This window comes from Pleurodeles waltl, chromosome 10, assembly GCF_031143425.1.
Source record: "Pleurodeles waltl isolate 20211129_DDA chromosome 10, aPleWal1.hap1.20221129, whole genome shotgun sequence".
NCBI lineage: Eukaryota > Metazoa > Chordata > Amphibia > Caudata > Salamandridae > Pleurodeles > Pleurodeles waltl.
The window spans coordinates 55297684-55317131 of NC_090449.1; positions in this window are offsets into that span (position 1 = coordinate 55297684).

The following is a 19448-nucleotide window of genomic DNA, read 5'->3' on the forward strand; positions in this document are numbered from 1 at the left end:
CTAGAGTCAACATTTTGGAGACCTCCTCCTTGATGCTGGCCTTCACCTTATCCGACAACCTGTAAATTTTGTTTTTCACAGGGAGACTGTCACCAGTGTCAATATCATGAACACAGAGGTGGGTTAGTCCAGGAGTAAGGGAGAACAGGGGGGAGAATTGCTCCAACAGCTCATAGCAGTCTCCTTTCTGATTTAGAGTCAGGGAGTCAGACAGAATGACCCCGCTTACTGACCCATCACCTTCTTGGGCAGAGAGGAGGTCGGGGAGAGGTTCACTCTCCTCTTCCGTTCCTTCATCTGTGACCAGAAGCATGTTGATCTCCGACCTCTCAAAATGAGCTTTTAGTCGGTTCACATGGAGCACCCTTAGGGGATTCCTAGGGGTTTGGAGGTCCACTAGGTAAGTGGCCTCCCCTTTCCGCTCCTTTATTTCAAATGGGCCAGACCAGCGGTCCTGGAGAGCTCTGGGCTCTACTGGCTTCATTACCCGCACTTTGTCTCCAGGTTGAAACTCTACCAGGGTGGCCTTCTGGTCATACCATTGTTTCATCACCTCTTGACTGGCCTCAAGGTTATCTTGGGCTTCTTTCCAGAAGCGGGTCATCTGGTTGCGGAGGGCCAACATATAGCTGACCACATCCTGAGGGGGTGTCTTTGGAGCTTTCTCCAATCCCTCCTGGACAATGCTTAAGGGTCCCCTGACAGGGTACCCGTAGAGAAGTTCAAAGGGACTGAACCCTACCCTCCTCTGGGGGACCTCTCTGTAAGCAAAGAGAAGGCATGGTAAGAGGACGTCCCACTTACGCCTCATGGCCTCAGGGAGGCCACCAATCATGACTTTCAGGGTCTTGTTGAATCTCTCCACAAGACCATTAGACTGGGGGTGATAGGGTGTGGTGAACTTGTAAGTTACACCACACGCATCCCACAGAGACTTCATGTATGCAGACATGAAGTTAGTGCCTCTGTCAGACACTATTTCCTTGGGGAATCCCACACGGGTAAATATCCCCATCAGGGTTCTGGCCACCACTTGTGCAGTTACGGTCCTCAGAGGGATTGCCTCTGGGTAACGGGTGGCATGGTCCACCAAAACCAGGATGAACCTGTTGCCTAAGGCAGTTTTGGGGTTCAAGAGACCAACAATGTCGATGCCCACCCTTTCAAAGGGGGTGCCAACAACAGGAAGTGGAATCAGGGGGGTTTTAACCCTTTTTCCTGCTTTACCACTGGCCTGGCAGGTAGGACAGGATCTGCAGAACTTATCTGAGTGTGTCCTCATTTTGGGCCAATAAAAGTGGGTGACAAGCCTGTTAAAGGTCTTGCCCTGCCCCAAATGTCCTGCCAGGGGAATGTCGTGAGCCAGACCCAGTAGGAAGGTTCGGTAACATTGGGGGACCACCAGCATACGTGCTGCCCCAAAGCCCGGAACCTTAGGCTCACTGTAGAGGAGATCATTCTCCCAATATAGGTGGTGATCGCCAGAGGCGTCGCCTGCTGCCTGGTTCGAGGCTTGTTTCCTCAAACCTTCCAGAGTGGGACATTCTTTCTGCGCCTTGCAGAGTTCCTCCCTGGTGGGTCCACCCTCAACTTGCCAGCCAGCAAGCTCAGGTAAGTCACCTAGGGCGGCAATGTCTTCCCCAGTTGGCTCGGGAGCCTCCTCCTCAGGAGCCCCGTCAGCCACTGTGGGAACTTCTGGGGCCGGTTTCCCGCACCCCTGGTCCCTCCTCCTGGCAGCTCTCTGGGCCATCGTTCCAGGCTCCAGATGCCCTTGACTTCCCTCTCGGTCAGCCATGGACCTTGTGGTCATGCAGACCCACTCAGGTAACCCTAACATCTCCAGGTGAGACCTGAGCTCCACTTCTTTCCAAGCAGTGTGCTCAAGGTCATTGCCTAACAGACAATCTACAGGCATGGCAGGACTCACAGCTACTTTCAGAGTACCAGAGACCCCCCCCCACTCAAAGGGAACCAGAGCCACCGGTAGGTGACTCTAGCGATTGTCAGCGACTCTGACCTGGTGGAATGTATTAGGTACTATCTGCTCTGTTGACACCAGCTGACTCTTGATAGTAGTCATACTGGCTCCTGTGTCACGCAGAGCCTCCACCTTCTGCCCATCAATGGTGACCCACTGCCGTTACTTGGAAGTATTTCTGGGCATGTGGGCCTTGGGCACCATTTCTCCTTCTCCCAGGGACACTAGGGAAATCTCTACCTGCTCCCCAAAGCTATTTGGGTCCATCTCCCCCCGAGCGCTACACTAGTCAACCCAGGTGCCTGTCCGGTAGTGGACGGTGCCCTCTTGGGGGCACTGTGGATCGCCTTTGTAGTGACCATACTGGTAACACTCCATGCATTTGGGGCTAGATTTCCCTGAATTGTCATATGTCCCTGGCTTTTTCCCAAATTTGGAAAAGGAAGGGTTGCCACCCCCTCCCTGGGAATTCTTTTGGGGGCCTTTAGAGAGTTCCTTATCTGCAAGTTTATCTCCCCCCTCTTTCTTCTGTTGGGAACCCTGACCACCTTTGTGGGAGTCCCCCCCAGGTACCTTCTTGGACACTCTGGTGCTAACCCAGAGGTCCGCCTCCTCAGCAAGCTTCCTGGGATCAGTCAGCTTACTATCCACTAGGTGCTGGTGCAAATCTGTATAAGTAACATTAAGCATATGCTCTCTCAGAATCAAGTCATATAAACCTTTATAATCTGCTACTTTGTTGCCCCGCACCCATCCATTCAGTGCCTTACTGGAGAAATCAAAGAAATCTACCCATGTTTGTGTGGTTTGTTTGGTGCTGTCCCTGAACCTCTGACGGTATCCCTCAGGGGTCAGCCCAAACTTGGCAAGTAAAATGGCTTTCTGAAGTGGGTATGTGTTTTGATCAGGTTGATCCAATGTGAGAAGTGTGTCCCTCCCCAATGGCGGCACATAACCCCACATAGCTACCCCCCATTGCCCTTCAGGAACCTCATGAGCCCTTAGTGCAACTTCATAAGCAGCTAACCATTTATCTATGTCATCTCCCACCACAAAACTGGGCACCACATTTTTGGGTATACAAACCTTTTTTTCTCCAGCAGGTCCTGTCTGTATGCTGCCACCATTATTGCTGGATTCTGACTGGCTCGCCTTGATCTCCAGCTCCTTGAGACTCAGTTCATGAGCCAACAATAGTTTCTTTTCAGCCAAAGCTCTTTCAGCTTCCACTTGTTTGGCTGCTCTTTCAGCTTCCGCTTGTTTGGCTGCCCTTTCAGCTTCAATCTGTTTGGCTGCTCTTTCAGCCTCCGCTTGTTTGGCTTCTCTCTCTGCCCTCTTCTCCTCCTGTTGAGCCTCAATTTTCAGTTTTGCCATTTGCAATTGGAACTCCCTTTCCTCTCTCCTTTCCTCTGCGGTCAGGCTTTGCATAGAGACACTGCTCCCTGGTCTGGAAGGGGGCACAATCGCAGTGGTAACACCATCCACAGATAGTGAAAATTCCTCTGAGGGGCCATGTTCTGGCTCCTCTTCCTCATCATCCTCTAAATGGGCTTCTGCCCAGGCCCTCAGCGCCACTTGAAAGTCCTCCTTTCTGGAGGCCCCTTGGGTGGGTACCCTCAATGCCCTGCAGAATCCTCTTAGTTGTTTGACCGTATATGCATCCAACTGGACTAGGTCAAAGTCCCCTGTCTGAGACCCAGTCAGAGACATGTTGAGTGAGGATTTAGTTTTTGAAAATGGTCAGGAAAAAATCAGGTTTTCAAAAAGAGATAAAAACCAAGTTGACCTTCAACTGTGGGTAGGTAGTGAAATACTTAGCTACTGTATGTCACTGCACAAATACAAGTCCTATCCTCACCGCTGATCACCAATGTTAGAAATGGGGTTTTTGGTTGGCAGTCAGGTTACCCTCTGTCCAAGCAAAAGCCCTCACTCTAGTCAGGGTAAGTCACACACTATCCAAGATTATCCTGTGCCCACCCTCTGGTAGCTTGGCACGAGCAGTCAGGCTTAACTTAGAAGGCAATGTGTAAAGTATCTGTGCAATAAATCATACAATACCACCATATAGCACCACAAAAATACACCACACAGTGTTTAGAAAAATATATAATATTTATCAGGATAATTGTAGGTCAAAAAGAATAAAGTTGCAATGGAAAATTGTAGAAATATCACAGGACAGTGATATAAAGTGTCTTAAGTCTTTAGAATATAAACAAAGTCTCTTTTAAGCACAAGTACCTGGTTTGGAGTGGAAAAATCTCCTCAGAGGGCCACCAGAGAAGAGGTGCGTGGAAAAAGGATGTGTGCGTCGATTTCTCCCCAGCACACACGGACTTGCGTCGTTATTTTCCACGCGGGGAAGTCGGCGTCGTTTTCCGGCGCTCGGACAGTCTCTTTCTGTGGATCGCGGGGATTACCAGACGTCCCGGGTCTCGTGGATTTTCCTGCTTGTTCTCCGGCTGCGCGTCGGTCTGCGGGGCTGCGCGTCGAAATTACGATCTCCCGGCAGGCGTCGCGTCGATTTCTCCTCTGGATGTCGATCTGCGGGGCTGCGCATTGAAATTACGATCTCACGGCAGGCGTCGCGGCGATTTCTCCTCTAGAGGTCGGGCGGCGTTGCCCTTGCGAGGCCGTGCGTCGGATTTTCGATCGTCCCAAGAGCGTCGCGTCGATCAGCGTCGGTGTGCGGCGTTTTTCTCGCCGCGGAACCAGCTGTGCGTTGAAATTTTCAGCGCACGGAGCGTCCAAATAAAAGAGAGAAGTCTTTTTGGTCCTGAGACTTCAGGGAACAGGAGGCAAGCTCTATCCAAGCCCTTGGAGAGCACTTTCACAGCCAGACAAGAGTTCAGCAAGGCAGCAGGGCAACAGCAAGGCAGCAGTCCTTTGTAGAAAGCAGACAGGTGAGTCCTTTGAGCAGCCAGGCAGTTCTTCTTGGCAGGATGTAGTTTCTGGTTCAGGTTTCTTCTCCAGCAAGTGTCTGATGAGGTAGGGCAGAGGCCCTGTTTTATACCCAAATGTGCCTTTGAAGTGGGGGAGACTTCAAAGAGTGGCTAAGAAGTGCACCAGGTCCCCTTTCAGTTCAATCCTGTCTGCCAGGGTCCCAGTAGGGGGTGTGGCAGTCCTTTGTGTGAGAGCAGGCCCTCCACCCTCCCAGCCCAGGAAGACCCATTCAAAATGCAGATGTATGCAAGTGAGGCTGAGTACCCTGTGTTTGGGGTGTGTCTGAGTGAATGCACAAGGAGCTGTCAACCAAGCCCAGCCAGACGTGGATTGTAAGGCACAGAAGGATTTAAGTGCAAAGAAATGCTCACTTTCTAAAAGTGGCACTTCTAGAATAGTAATATTAAATCCGACTTCACCAGTCAGCAGGATTTTGTATTACCATTCTGGCCATACTAAATATGACCTTCCTGCTCCTTTCAGATCAGCAGCTGTCACTTCAACAATGTATGAGGGCAGCCCCAAGGTTAGCCTATGAAGGGAGCAGGCTTCACAGCAGTGTAAAAACGAATTTAGGAGTTTTACACTACCAGGACATATAACTACACAGGTACATGTCCTGCCTTTTACTTACACAGCACCCTGCTCTAGGGGTTACCTAGGGCACACATTAGAGGTGACTTATATGTAGAAAAAGGGGAGTTCTTGGCTTGGCAAGTACTTTTAAATGCCAAGTCGAAGTGGCAGTGAAACTGCACACACAGGCCTTGCAATGGCAAGCCTGAGACAAGGTTAAGGTAGCTACTTAAGTGGGTGGCACAACCAGTGCTGCAGGTCCACTAGTAGCATTTAATCTACAGGCCCTAGGCACAGGTAGTGCACATTATCAGGGACTTATAAGTAAATTAAATAGTCCAATCAGGTATGATTCCAGGTTACCATGTTTTAGGGGAGAGAGCATATGTACTTTAGCCCTGGTTAGCAGGGGTAAAGTGCGCAGTCTATAAACCAGCAAAAACAGTGTCCAAAAAATTGGAGGGAGGCAGGCAAAAAGTTAGGGGTGACTAGCCTAAGGCTGTCAGGTCTAACAAGGTGTATATATAAAGTGCAACCCGAGCCCTAAGTGTTGTGGATAGCAACAGTATCAGTGGCCCACAAGCAAGGAGATTGAGACAAGGATGTGAACTGAGAGCAACACATGCGAACCAATAGAGGAAGAATATGAAACAGCAAAGGTTCAAGTACAGAAGTGTACTTCAGTGTACGCCAGTCTTCTTCTGAGTAGGAACTCTCCCCGTTCACTAAGCTACCTCACTAGGATGCGGGGCCTGCAACCAATAGTCAACTACTTGTCATCCACGAGAATGGATTGCTGAAACTTGAGTTCCATCCATCCATTCATTATTGAATAGCTAGACAGTCTTTGAACCTGCTGTACCTGTTCAGTTTCATCCATTCCCAGGTGGTACTCGTCTTGGTGAGATAGACCTTGTTCTTTGTCTGATTCTCAGACATCATCTTAATTATAGTCCTCAAATGGGCCTCTCAATATTTATAATTTCAGATGCGATAGCTGCCTCAAATCTCTAGTCTCTGCTGTAGAGAGCATGGATTTGTGGTCGTGAGGAAAGGGACATTAAAAACTAAATAGCCTCCAAAACCTGTCGAAAAACCTTTTAAACTCACCAGACGAGATTAAAAGAAACGTGCACTAAGAAAATTATTTGGTCCGTCTCACACGTCCGGGGTCATTTGTTTTAATTGTGAGGTTGTGAATGAGTCTGAACGGAAGGTGTGTATAGGTGGACTATTGGAATGAAGGGGAAAATATTTTTTTGTCTTACTTTGTCTAAGTGTTATTGTCTCGCCTGGTAAAGTTGAAAATATTATGTATTGTATTTTTTCTATTATAATGGTGCATTACAAATGATTTGGTGATGAAATACAAATAGTTGAAAAATAAAATTTGCAGTTTTGGTAATGAAAATGTCTTTCTCTCCTAGGAAAAAAAGTTGATAACTTAAACATTCTTTTCGCCAAGGTGATGCAGAAACCTCAAATAATTAACTTACCAAAATTGTCTCTAATTAGAATATATATAAGCACAGCCTCTAAAGGCGCATTCAATAAACGAGATTAATCAATGTGCTCATTACATAGTGGCTTACTCGTTAAATGGTTGTGCTGTCTTTTTTAGGGTCGAGCGCAAAGTGGTCTGTCCCTGTTGTTATCTCTCTATGGGCTTGTAACCACACCCATGTCAAGCCCATGAGTTTGGTTGGTTTGTGGGCTTGCCTTTTACAATTTGCTTCATTTCATTAGTGGAAGGCATGCATGCAAAAGTCATGCCTCCTCCGGTGTCTAGCTCTCCTCAAGCGCACTGACCAACTACTGAAAACACACAAGGCTCCATGTGTTCTGGATGGTTTCTGGACTACTTTTTCTCTTTATTTCGCAGCCAGTGTGATCTCGCTGGGCAGTAGTAAAACGCTTCGTATGACATCGACCTTGTTAGATGGCTAATTGCACTTTTGCCGGTTACATGGCTAATTGCACTTTTGCCAGTTACATGTATAATTGCACTTTTGCCGGTAACACGGATAATTGCACTTTTGCCCATATGTTTCACTGCAAGCAGACTTCTGTTCCCTTTTGTGTCTCCGTCACGCTTCATTGTGACCATGGGCTCACTTATGTGAAACTGTTTTACTTTTCAGTTCATGTGGCAAGAAAAGTCCGGTTAGGAGTTTAAAACGTAATAGCTCTAGCAAACGCATGACTCGTTGCATCACATCAGTGGTAATTTCAGCATTGGTAATCCCCTCAGTGGTAATCTCAGAGGTAGTAATCCCTGTAGTGGTAATCTCAGCAGTGTTAATCGCTGCAGTGATAATTTCAACAGTGGTAATCTCAGCAGAGGTAACCCCTGCACATTTTTCCCAGAGGTAGTAATCACAGTAGTGGTAACCTCAGCAGTGGTAACCCCTACAGGGGTAATCTCAGAGGTAGTAATCACAGTGGTGGTAATATCAGCAGTGGTAATCTCAGAGTTAGTAATCACAGTAGTGGTAATCTCAGCAGTGGTAAACCCTGCAGTGGTACTTTCAGAGGTAGTAATCACAGTAATGGTAATTCAGCAGTGGTAATCCTTGCAGTGATAATCCCTGCAGAGGTAATCTCAGAAATAGTAATCACAGTAGAGGTAATCTCTGCAGTGGTAATCCCTGCAGGGGTAATCTCAGAGGTATTAATCACAGCAGTGGTAATCTCAGCAGTGGTAATCCCTGCAGTGATATTCTGAGAGGTAGTAATCACAATAGTGGCAATTCAGCAGTGGTAATCTCTGCAGAGGTAATCTCAGAGATAGTAATCACACTAGTGGTAATCTCAGCAGTGTTAATCGCTGCAGTGGTAATTTCAAAGGTGGTAATCTCTTCAGAGATAATCTTTGCACTGGTAAACTCAGAGGTAGTAATCACAGTAGTGGTAACCTCAGGAGTGGTAATCCCTCCAGTGGTAATCTCAGAGGGGCTCATTTCAATGTAGTAGATTCTATGTAGCAGTATATGGACTCTGTTGTATTTTAGGTGGTGGCATACAACCATTCGTGCTGGGTCCTCGGTCTGATATGTTCATTGCATTTGCGTGTGAATAACGCTCAAACATTTTCTGTTTATAACGCACTTCCCTGAAGAACATGTTTTAAACCACTTCCTCCTCAGCGAGAAAAAGGACCTCTAAGCTGAGTACAGCACAGCGCCTTCCTGAGGGGCCCCACCCTCATCTAAAGGTAAACATCTACATTTGTTTAGTTTTTCTCAGCAAACTAGGGACTTATAAAACAACTCGGATAGGATCTCTTTCATCAGGGATGCTGTGCAACATGGCTAGAAACCATTATCATTATTTTGTGTCTCCGTCACGCTTCATTGTGGCCATGGGCTCACTTATGTGAAACTGTTTTACTTTTCAGTTCATGTGGCAAGAAAAGTCCGGTTAGGAGTTGAAAACGTAATAGCTCTAGCAAACGCAAGACTCGTTGCATCACATCAGTGGTAATTTCAGCATTGGTAATCCCCTCAGTGGTAATCTCAGAGGTAGTAATCCCTGTAGTGGTAATCTCAGCAGTGTTAATCGCTGCAGTGATAATTTCAACAGTGGTAATCTCAGCAGAGGTAACCCCTGCACATTTTTCCCAGAGGTAGTAATCACAGTAGTGGTAACCTCAGCATTGGTAACCCCTACAGGGGTAATCTCAGAGGTAGTAATCACAGTGGTGGTAATATCAGCAGTGGTAATCTCAGAGTTAGTCATCACAGTAGTGGTAATCTCAGCAGTGGTAAACCCTGCAGTGGTACTTTCAGAGGTAGTAATCACAGTAATGGTAATTCAGCAGTGGTAATCCTTACAGTGATAATCCCTGCAGAGGTAATCTCAGAAATAGTAATCACAGTAGAGGTAATCTCTGCAGTGGTAATCCCTGCAGGGGTAATCTCAGAGGTATTAATCACAGCAGTGGTAATCTCAGCAGTGGTAATCCCTGCAGTGATATTCTGAGAGGTAGTAATCACAATAGTGGCAATTCAGCAGTGGTAATCTCTGCAGAGGTAATCTCAGAGATAGTAATCACACTAGTGGTAATCTCAGCAGTGTTAATCGCTGCAGCGGTAATTTCAAAGGTGGTAATCTCCTCAGAGATAATCTTTGCACTGGTAAACTCAGAGGTAGTAATCACAGTAGTGGTAACCTCAGGAGTGGTAATCCCTCCAGTGGTAATCTCAGAGGGGCTCATTTCAATGTAGTAGATTCTATGTAGCAGTATATGGACTCTGTTGTATTTTAGGTGGTGGCATACAACCATTCGTGCTGGGTCCTCGGTCTGATATGTTCATTGCATTTGCGTGTGAATAACGCTCAAACATTTTCTGTTTATAACGCACTTCCCTGAAGAACATGTTTTAAACCACTTCCTCCTCAGCGAGAAAAAGGACCTCTAAACTGAGTACAGCACAGCGCCTTCCTGAGGGGCCCCACCCTCATCTAAAGGTAAACATCTACATTTGTTTAGTTTTTCTCAGCAAACTAGGGACTTATAAAACAACTCGGATAGGATCTCTTTCATCAGGGATGCTGTGCAACATGGCTAGAAACCATTATCAAAGCCAATAGGTTGCAAAGGCAACACCTGCTGGCTTTGCCAATGCTTGTTTTTTTGTTTGGCTGTTTTCTAATTAAATCTCTGCCTTTTTAAATCTTATAAATCCTCAATCTATATTAATTTGGTTAGTTGATGCACATTTACCACATTCATATTTTTTACTAGGACTTACAATGTCTTCCATGCATGAGACAGGAACTTCTCACAAACAAGGTTATGTTCGTGGGTCACATTATTTGAGTTTTGCAGGAGTTTCCCATCAAGACTGTGGCCTTAGCCTGACCATTTGATTCCCTACAGCCTCAAGCTGTGCGTGATGGTACACTTTGAGTCTAACACTTGTCATGGAGAGTCTTGGCATAAATGTCTTATTCCGGAAGGTGTTTGGGATCCTTTAACTAGACTAAAATGCAACACTGTTGAATAAGTACATTTATTTAACTGTATCAACAAAACTGCTAACTCTTTCTTGTTAGAAGTGGTTGGAATTATCAAAATAAATGTTAGTTGGCTGCTTTGAGTGGGCCGTGAGTAGTGTTGCACCCAGGGCCACTAGGGCCTCCAATTCATGCTTCAGAGATTGATAAATTAGGTCGCCTTCAGCTTGGGCCTTTAACGCAGGAGCGGGACTTAAATAGCCGGTAGAGCCCGCTATGGCGGGTTCTAAGGCTATATTAGAACATTGGAATGTTGCAAGCTCCATTGGAGACAATGGAGTGCTCTGGGTGTTTACTGGCTGTAAAAGCCTGGAGCCAACATTCCAGTGTTCTTTGTTCACAGAACAGCTGTGAACAAAGGCTTCATGGAACCCAAGAGGATTTCAATCACCTCAGGCTCCTGAGGACTTTGTTTTATTTAAAAGAACATTCTGCCCTCTAGTGGCAAAATGTTCTAATAGCCTTATAGCCCTTCCTGGCTGGGCTACACCAGCAATTAAAGTACTGCTCCCTTGTTAAAGGTAGGAGCGGGTTTTTTTTATGGCCGGTACAGCCCGCTACGGCAGGCTCTAAGGCTATAATAATAGGTTTATGACTTTTGATATTTTTATTGATAACCTCTTTATAATATGTCCACTACTCGCCTTACTAATCATCATTTATTTTCATGTGGAAGGAAAGGCAACTGAAATAGTGTATGGAAATATGTGTACCAGAATGGTACATTTTAGAGTGTCTCTCTATGGAGCACAGGAATTCACAATGCCCTTTAATAAAAAATGCTTGAAGCTGCCTTCTTCAGAATGATGTGTAGAGACGGATTACCTCTCACCAGGTACTCCACATTGTATCCGCTGGACCCGTGAAAGAAGTTGCATGGAGTCCCACCCATTGAATCAATGAAAGTCAGTGACTAAAATGATGCACTGCCTTTCCTCACTGTAGAAAATGGTTTTAGCTTTTGGAGGAGGGTAGAATGCCACTCAAGCGAAACCACAATCCCGTTAGAGTGAAGTCACAAGCAAACCCCAAATTAAACTGTGCTTAACACTCTGGTAGTTTGGCATAATAGCAAGCAGTCCGTCTTACATTAGAGACAATGTGTAAAGTATTTATTCAGCATTTAAAGCAGTAATAAAGTGAAAACACAACACAAGAAAAATCCCAGACCAATTCATAAAAACAGAGTAAAATTGAGTAAATTATTTGAGACCAAAACTACAAAAATGCAATCAGTAGAACCGGAGAAATGCAATTTTAAAGGCTTAAGGTAGGTATAGGTCCTAGAAGCGCAGAGCTCTAGCCACTGATTTCTGGTTGTGCAAGATCAGTTGAAAATCACAAGTTCAGGCCATTTAGAATGGAAAACAGGCCTGATAAAGGCACCAGGTTAGTCCAGCTGAAAGAACTTACCTTCTAAACTTTAGCATAGAGTGTCCTGTTCACAGTGGAGGTGGCTGAGAGGAGCAGGGTGGGCATTGTGGATGGTCGACCCAGTATCGTGAACAGCAGAACAGGTGTCATGGATAGTTGTCACGGTAGCATGAAGGTCCTGTTGGGTGCTACATACAGTTGTTGCTGGAGATTCCCATTGGCGGACACCACAGGCTATTGATGCTGTAGCGTGAAGGGCAGATCTTGTGTTGCTGAATGTCGTTGACAGTGGCTGTGGAGTAAAGAGTCAGGTTCAGTGGACCTTTGCATTGGTAGTCACTGAGGGTGAAAAGATCTTGGAGCAGACTGGCCCATTCATGGTAACGAAGAGTCCAAAACATCAGGGTTTCTCCTTTACATGAAGGAGGTTCTCAACTGATGACACACCAAGGGTCAAGAGCCCGAGGGGCATCACTTGGGTATCAGAAACTCACTTCAACAGAGGCCAGCAGGGTTCAGGCAGGCCCAGGTGCAGGTCCAGACAGCAGGTCAGCCGGGAAGTTGCAGGAAAGTCTCTGTAATGTGTCATATCCATGTAGCTCATACCAGGAGGTCAGCCAGATAACCTTTAGAGTTACTTCAGCCTGGGATGGATGTGTAGGTCCAGTCTTCCTTCTCGGCAACCAGAGGAGCAAACATCAGAGCAGCAGAGTAGCAGTCCGTCAGTCTTTCTCAGTCTTCCACAAGTCCAGAGGTGTACTAAAGAGCTGTGTCTCCGTATCCAATATTTATATTGGGTGCCTGCTTTAAAGTAGGAGATGGTTCTGGAGGTTTCCACCTCTAGAGGAGTTTTAAAGGTCCTGCCTACCTGTCCTTGCACCAGTTTGTCTGGGGGCATACAAGAATAGTGTCAAACCCTTTGTGAGTGTGCTGGGGCAGATTCTTTGAGATGTGCAAGTAAGTGGTAGGAGACAGCTCCTCCCCCTAACCAAGTCAAAGATGTCCCACCCAGCCAGCACCTAGACCTCCTTTGTCTCACTATCTGGGACCAATACACAAAGACCATCTGCCAGCTACATCTAGCCATGTGACCCAAGATACAAACTGCAGTCACCACCAAATGGTTTGGACAAGAAAATACCAACAATCTAAAGGTGCTTTAGGCAGAATTGTAACCTTAAAATCAGACTTTACCATTAAGGAGAGTACAATTATTGAGACACCAAACTCAACATTCCTACTTGGTCCCAACTGAAAGTTATCACTTATAAAATGCAGAAAGGGAACCCAATAATATCCTATGGGAGAGGGGGGGTCTTGCAGTAGAGAAAAACAAATTTCACTACCAGAACATGTAAATGATAAAACGTACACATCGAAAGTGCTTAATTGGTAAATAAAAACATGCTGGTGCCCAAAGCCCTCCTCTTAAACACGTGGCTGCTGCAATTAAATCCGCGAACATGGAATACTGTGGCAGCGTAACTCTGAATCCATCTCGGTCCTCTTCAACCCATTTACTCCTTGCCCCTTCAGCTTACTCGTGCATCTTTCTGCTTTCTCCCATTGTGACGTTTTCTTTTTGTTTTTCTCTTCCTCCGTCTTTCCATATATGTCTCTTACACGCTCAAAGCAGAAAATGAAGTTCCGGCCCTCAAAAATAAGTGCCGGTACCCGGCACCGAAAACCATAAGCACAAATTAAGCACTGCATGTCCAGTATTTTATATACACTACAGCCTGCCTTATTAGCTGTTTAGGACTACCCTAGACTGACCTATGAATTAAGAAGGAATGGTTTGGCCTGGCAAAAGGTTTATTTTGCTAGGTAGAAATAGTAATTAAAACTACACACACCAGCAGCAGTGGCAGGCCCGAGACAGGTTTAATGGCTACCTAAGTGGGTGGCACAATGGGTGCTGCAGGTCCATTAGGAGCATTTAATTTACAGGCCCTGGGCATATGTAGTTCCACTGAACTAGGGATTTATGAGCAAATTAAATGTGCCAGTTTGGTGCAAGCCGATTTCACCATGTTAAAAAGATAGAGCATAAGCACTTTAGCACTGGTTACCAGTGGTAAAGTGTGCAGAGACCTAAATGCCAACAAAAACGGGTTCAGAAAACAGGAGGATTAAGGCAAAAGGTTTGGGGATGATCCATCAGAAAGGGCCAAGTCCAAAAACAACCCAGAGTAAGAAGTGAATAGTAATGTAGGGTACTAGAAATTACATTAACATTAAATTATCTACGTGTCCTGCAGACATATTATAGTGTGCCCATCCCTTTCCTACTTTTTATCAGGGCAATGGGAACTGAGAGTAGAAAGTGATGACCCTCCAGGAACCAAAGAATGTGTGCTGAAATTTCAGTGGCTGCATACTTGTAGTCTGCATGGTAGAGGCTCCAGAACGGTTGTAGTTTTTTAATTGGATATAAATATTTGATTAACTGAATATAATAATAAGGGCCTCGACCCTCATCCAATAGGCCTTGTTCCCTATGTACAGAAATACATACTTTTACTCCTGTTTTACAAAATAGACACAATGATGGCACATTGTGGCTTTGGTCAAGGATAGCACATGGGCAGTGATGGCATATCACAGTCATAGCCAATGACGGCACATCACAGTCATAGCCAATGACGGCACATCACAGTCATAGCCAATGACGGCACATGGACAATAACAGCACATCATGGTCATGGTCAATGGGTAATTCACAGAGTATAAGGAATGAAATGCTTACAGTATGTGAACCTCCCTCACACTTTCCATGCAGAAAGTCTATAAAGTGAACTCTGCCATGGAAGAAGGAAGACGAGTCGACCCCGATCAAGCGGTCAATCTGCCACCCTAGCTGGGGTATTTAACTGCAACAACTGGTGGGGCCAATGGCTGAGCTGGATTAGTCTGTGTAGTTGTAATTCTGCCGTATGCTGAACTCCAAATAGGGTAGTCTGGCTTCACAAGCACACAAAAAAGTAAATCTACATTTTCTGGTGATTTTTGATTTCTAAATCACTAGCCTCTCAGACTTTTATTATTCTGGGAAGGGGAGAGAGATTAATTGGGATACAGGATACTGTCTCCCTAACTTATACACTTATCACAAAAGGGTGTCCTGTAACCATAATTACCCAGTCACCATCTGACTGAACTCCTTTTCAGAACCAATAATGCTGAGAAGTTTTTTTGAACCCTCACACCTCTTGGTGTCATGCTTCATCATCTGGTCTCATTCTGTTCACTATAAACCACGATGGGCTCAACCATTTTCCAGGGAGTACTGTGGATATTTATCTCAAATGGGGGCTACTAGTCATAAGACAAGATTAAAAATAACTAAAGATCTCCCCAGCATGCCTTAGTTTTGGGTGCCTTTGAAATGGTTAAATTGAAAGTCTGTTGGTGCTTGCAGAGGATTAAGGCCCAGATTTAACAGGGCCTAGAGCCACTTTAGCTCCGCCTTAGCGTCATTTTATTGATGCTAAGGTGGCCTTTTCCCTGCACCATATTTACAAAGTGGCGCAATGCATGCATTGCTCCACTTTGTAACCCTTAGCGCTACACTATGCATGCGCTGTGCATACTGTATGCAAAGGGGGAGTTCCCCAGTTAGGGGGGGGCACAAAAATGGTGAAAAGAAATCTCTTATCATTAGTCATTTTTTTCAGCACTTTTAACACCTGCTCAGAGCAGGCTTGAAAAGGGGGCACACAATTGTTTACAATAGGACCCTATGTACTGTTCAGGGTTAGCCGCAACATTTTGGCGCTAACCCTGAACAGAAGTGTCAACAATGTTGACGCCATTTCCCCTAACCTGCACTATGGTGCGCAGTATCTTACATACGGCGCATACATGGTGGTGGTAGGGGGTTGCTAAGGGGCACAAGGGAAGTGGCGCTGCACTGGGTGCGGCACCACTTTCCTTAAATCTACCTGTAAGTGTCCTTACACCCCAGAGTTTAGTCTAAACCCATCCTGGTTCATAGGGCTCATGATGAGAGCTGCCGATGATACGTGACACAATAGGGTGTGTGAGGCTCATAGAAAAAAATCCTCAGAGTCACTGGTTCTGAAAAAAAACTCTGTTAGATGGTGACTGGATGAATATGGTTATAGGATACCCTTCAGTGATAGGTAATGTTTAATTACTGTCATAAACATAATTTTCACAGTTAATAACGAAAAACTGAGCACCCTCTTAAACTGAAGTCTTCGTTCCCTACTATTCCCCCTCCAGCATTTATACCAAATAAGTGTCTGCCCTACAAGTGTGCCTGTGAATGGGATCAAGGCACTATGAAGGCTATTGACTGATTAAATAATTTCCAGAGGGGTAACTGTGCTTTCTGATTTCTTAACTTGCAATCTGCTCACCCTGTATATGCAAATCACCATTCCTGTGCAGTGCAGGTCTCATTGTCAATGTATGGGCCCAGTGTTACCTTGGAGATTTTGGGGGCTCTGGGCAATACATAGTTTGGGAATCCCTTTAAGGGACACATTTGTAGTTTATTGCCCATTTAAGGTTAAATCAAGCCCCCATGAAATCAAAAAATATTAAATTATGTGTTAAACTTTAACAGGATCACAGAAAACAGTTGAAATATATTATGCCCAGGACCCCAGAAATTCAGAAGATGGCAGGGGCTCGAGAGAGAGAGGAAAAGATAGACATATAGATTTGGAAATGTAGCTAGAGAATAGAATACACAGACAATGAAATGAGAGAAAGGTCATTTTCCCAGAAGGGCCCATGGAAAGTGGGGGCCCCAGGCAATTGCCCACTTTCGCCACAGCTTAAAACATTTCTGTATGTTTCCTAATCAGGCAGCCTTTGTGTAATTGTCCTGTAAATAATGTACATTGGATGAATGAATTAATAACTAAATGTAGGCTGCAGGGATTCTTGCAGCACAAGAAAGAGTGTTAGGGTAGGTAACAAAGCACAAGGGCGGAGATAGATCTTGGCAGAGAAAACGTGAATAACCATGGCAGTGCCTGAGAGCAGGCATTGACTTTAATGTTGTTTGTAGAGCCAATAAATCTACTCTGCTCCAGCTCTAGAGTGAAAGGCCAACCAATCAGCCACTTACTAAATATTTTCCATATATCTCTTTCCCTGCAGGGAGAGGAATTGGAATGCTTGTGAAGAGAGTCTTCTAAATCAGAGGCATTAAAAGCCTATCCACGTTTTTTCCCCGGACTGGATCTCTTATCAGCTAAATGCAGAACAATTGAGTACCCTGAAATTACAAACCCCCCCACTTTGAACCAAAGCTATTATGGCAACAAGCAACCGAAGCAAGTCATCGCGACCCTCATCAGAACAGCTTGCTTGCCTCTTCCATCAAAGCATCTATCAATTCATCATTTCATCCTTCCATCCACTCACTGATATTCACCATTTCAACATTTACATTCTTTCATCCATTCAATATTTCATCCATCATTCAGGCTAACATCATTCTGTTCATTCGCCCATCCATTTCCAGAACCTATCCATCCATCTTCAAACCTATTCATCCACTCAATCATCCATCCTTTCACTTACCGCCCCCTTTCAGGGATCCATTCATCCATCAATTCAATCATCCATCCACCCTTTCGCTCATCCAACCTGCCCTTTCACTCAATCTATCCATTCTATAACTCCATCCATCCATCACGCTCTCTTTGGCTCATTCATCCATCCACCCCTTTACTTAGCCATCCATCCTTACATTCATCCATCCACCCTTTAACCCATCCACTCATACATCCCTCCATTTATCCTTTTACTCAGCCATCAATCCTTTTACACCCTCATCCATCCATTTATTCACTCATCTATCCATCAACACACCCTTTCACTCACCCATACATCCCTCCTTTCACCCTGACACTCATCTGTCTTTACATCCATCCCTTCACTCATTCATTCTCCCTTTCACTACATCCATGAATCCACCCACTCACTCATTCATTCATCCTTTCACTCACTCTTCCATCCATCCGTCCATCCATTTATCCTTCCTCCTATCATTCATCGATCTATTCTTTCACTCATCCATCCAATCACCCTTTCACTCATAAACCCTCCCTCCCTTTCACATCTCCAGGTTTACATCCATCCTTTCACTCATACATGCATCTATCCATTTTACACCCTCATCCATCCATTTATTCACTCATCTATCCATCAACTCACCCTTTCACTCACCCATACATCCCTCCTTTCACCCTGACACTCATCTGTCTTTACATCCATCCCTTCACTCATTCATTCTCCCTTTCACTACATCCATTCATCCACCCACTCACTCATTCATCCATCCTTTCACTCACTCTTCCATCCATCCGTCCATCCATTTATCCTTCCTCCTATCATTCATCGATCTATTCTTTCACTCATCCATCCAATCACCCTTTCACTCATAAACCCTCCCTCCCTTTCACATCTCCAGGTTTACATCCATCCTTTCACTCATACATGCATCTATCCATCTACCATTGCATCCATCCATCTACCCAACCTTCTTCTCACTCACTCACTCACTCACTCACCCTCCGAGGTAATTATGAGCTTTTTGTCTTCCAAGCTGCAGACAGGAAGAGCCCACCATTCCCCTGATGCAGAATTTAACTCTCAGTCCACTAGTGCAATTGTTATCCGCAGCTGCTTTCTTCCTTCTCTTGGGCCTCTGCAGCAGCAAATGAGTCAAGAAAAGGAGAACTCTAAATGGAATGGCTCAGGGTCAGTTCCATAATGTGTTTTGTCAACGTGAAAGCAAATGCTGTAATAAACAGGTGTTACTGCAAGGAAAGCAGCCCCCTGGACCCCTCCTACAGCCTGCCCCCCTGTGAAGATCAACAAATTGGTACCACCTACTACCCACTTGCTCCACTCCCAGCCAGTGGAGTGAATGGAGTTTTCCTAACTCCTACCAGAGCCACTGTTTATGCACGCTCAAAAGCAACCCATCAATGATATTCTAACTCAGCACTCCCTCTCCTCTCACTGCTGTAACTTGTGCCTACAGGTTTAAAAAACCTCAGCTGGCTGGCACTTGCGCAATAGAACATCTGCAGAGCTCACTAGAGTTCACGCAAAAGATTTAGCAGCACAATATATGGGAGCAGTAACCCTTTGCTCTGTGTTTTATTTTCCCTTTTCTTGCCTCTCCCCAGAGGGTGGCAGGGCAGCGCCCTTGCAACCATTAACACCAGTCGCCCCTATTGTGATATAGTGCCTACCCTGGTTTAATTAACTATAGAAGTAATTGTTCCACCCTGGCCTTGTACACGTGTGTAACAGAATAACACTTTGCAAAGATGTTATTAGATATGGTAAGAATGGGTATATACAAAGATATGAAAAAAGGCTCCAATCCTAAAGTAACATATAGAAATATTTTTTATGTATGTGTACATATATGTATAATAATATTAGGCCTGCCATCCTTGCCGTGGTCTCCCCTGTCTTTTTTGCCTCTGTTTCCCATGTTTTGACTGTGTGTTGGACTCTGTTTTTGCTGGTTTTTGTACTCTGGGCACTTTTCCACTGC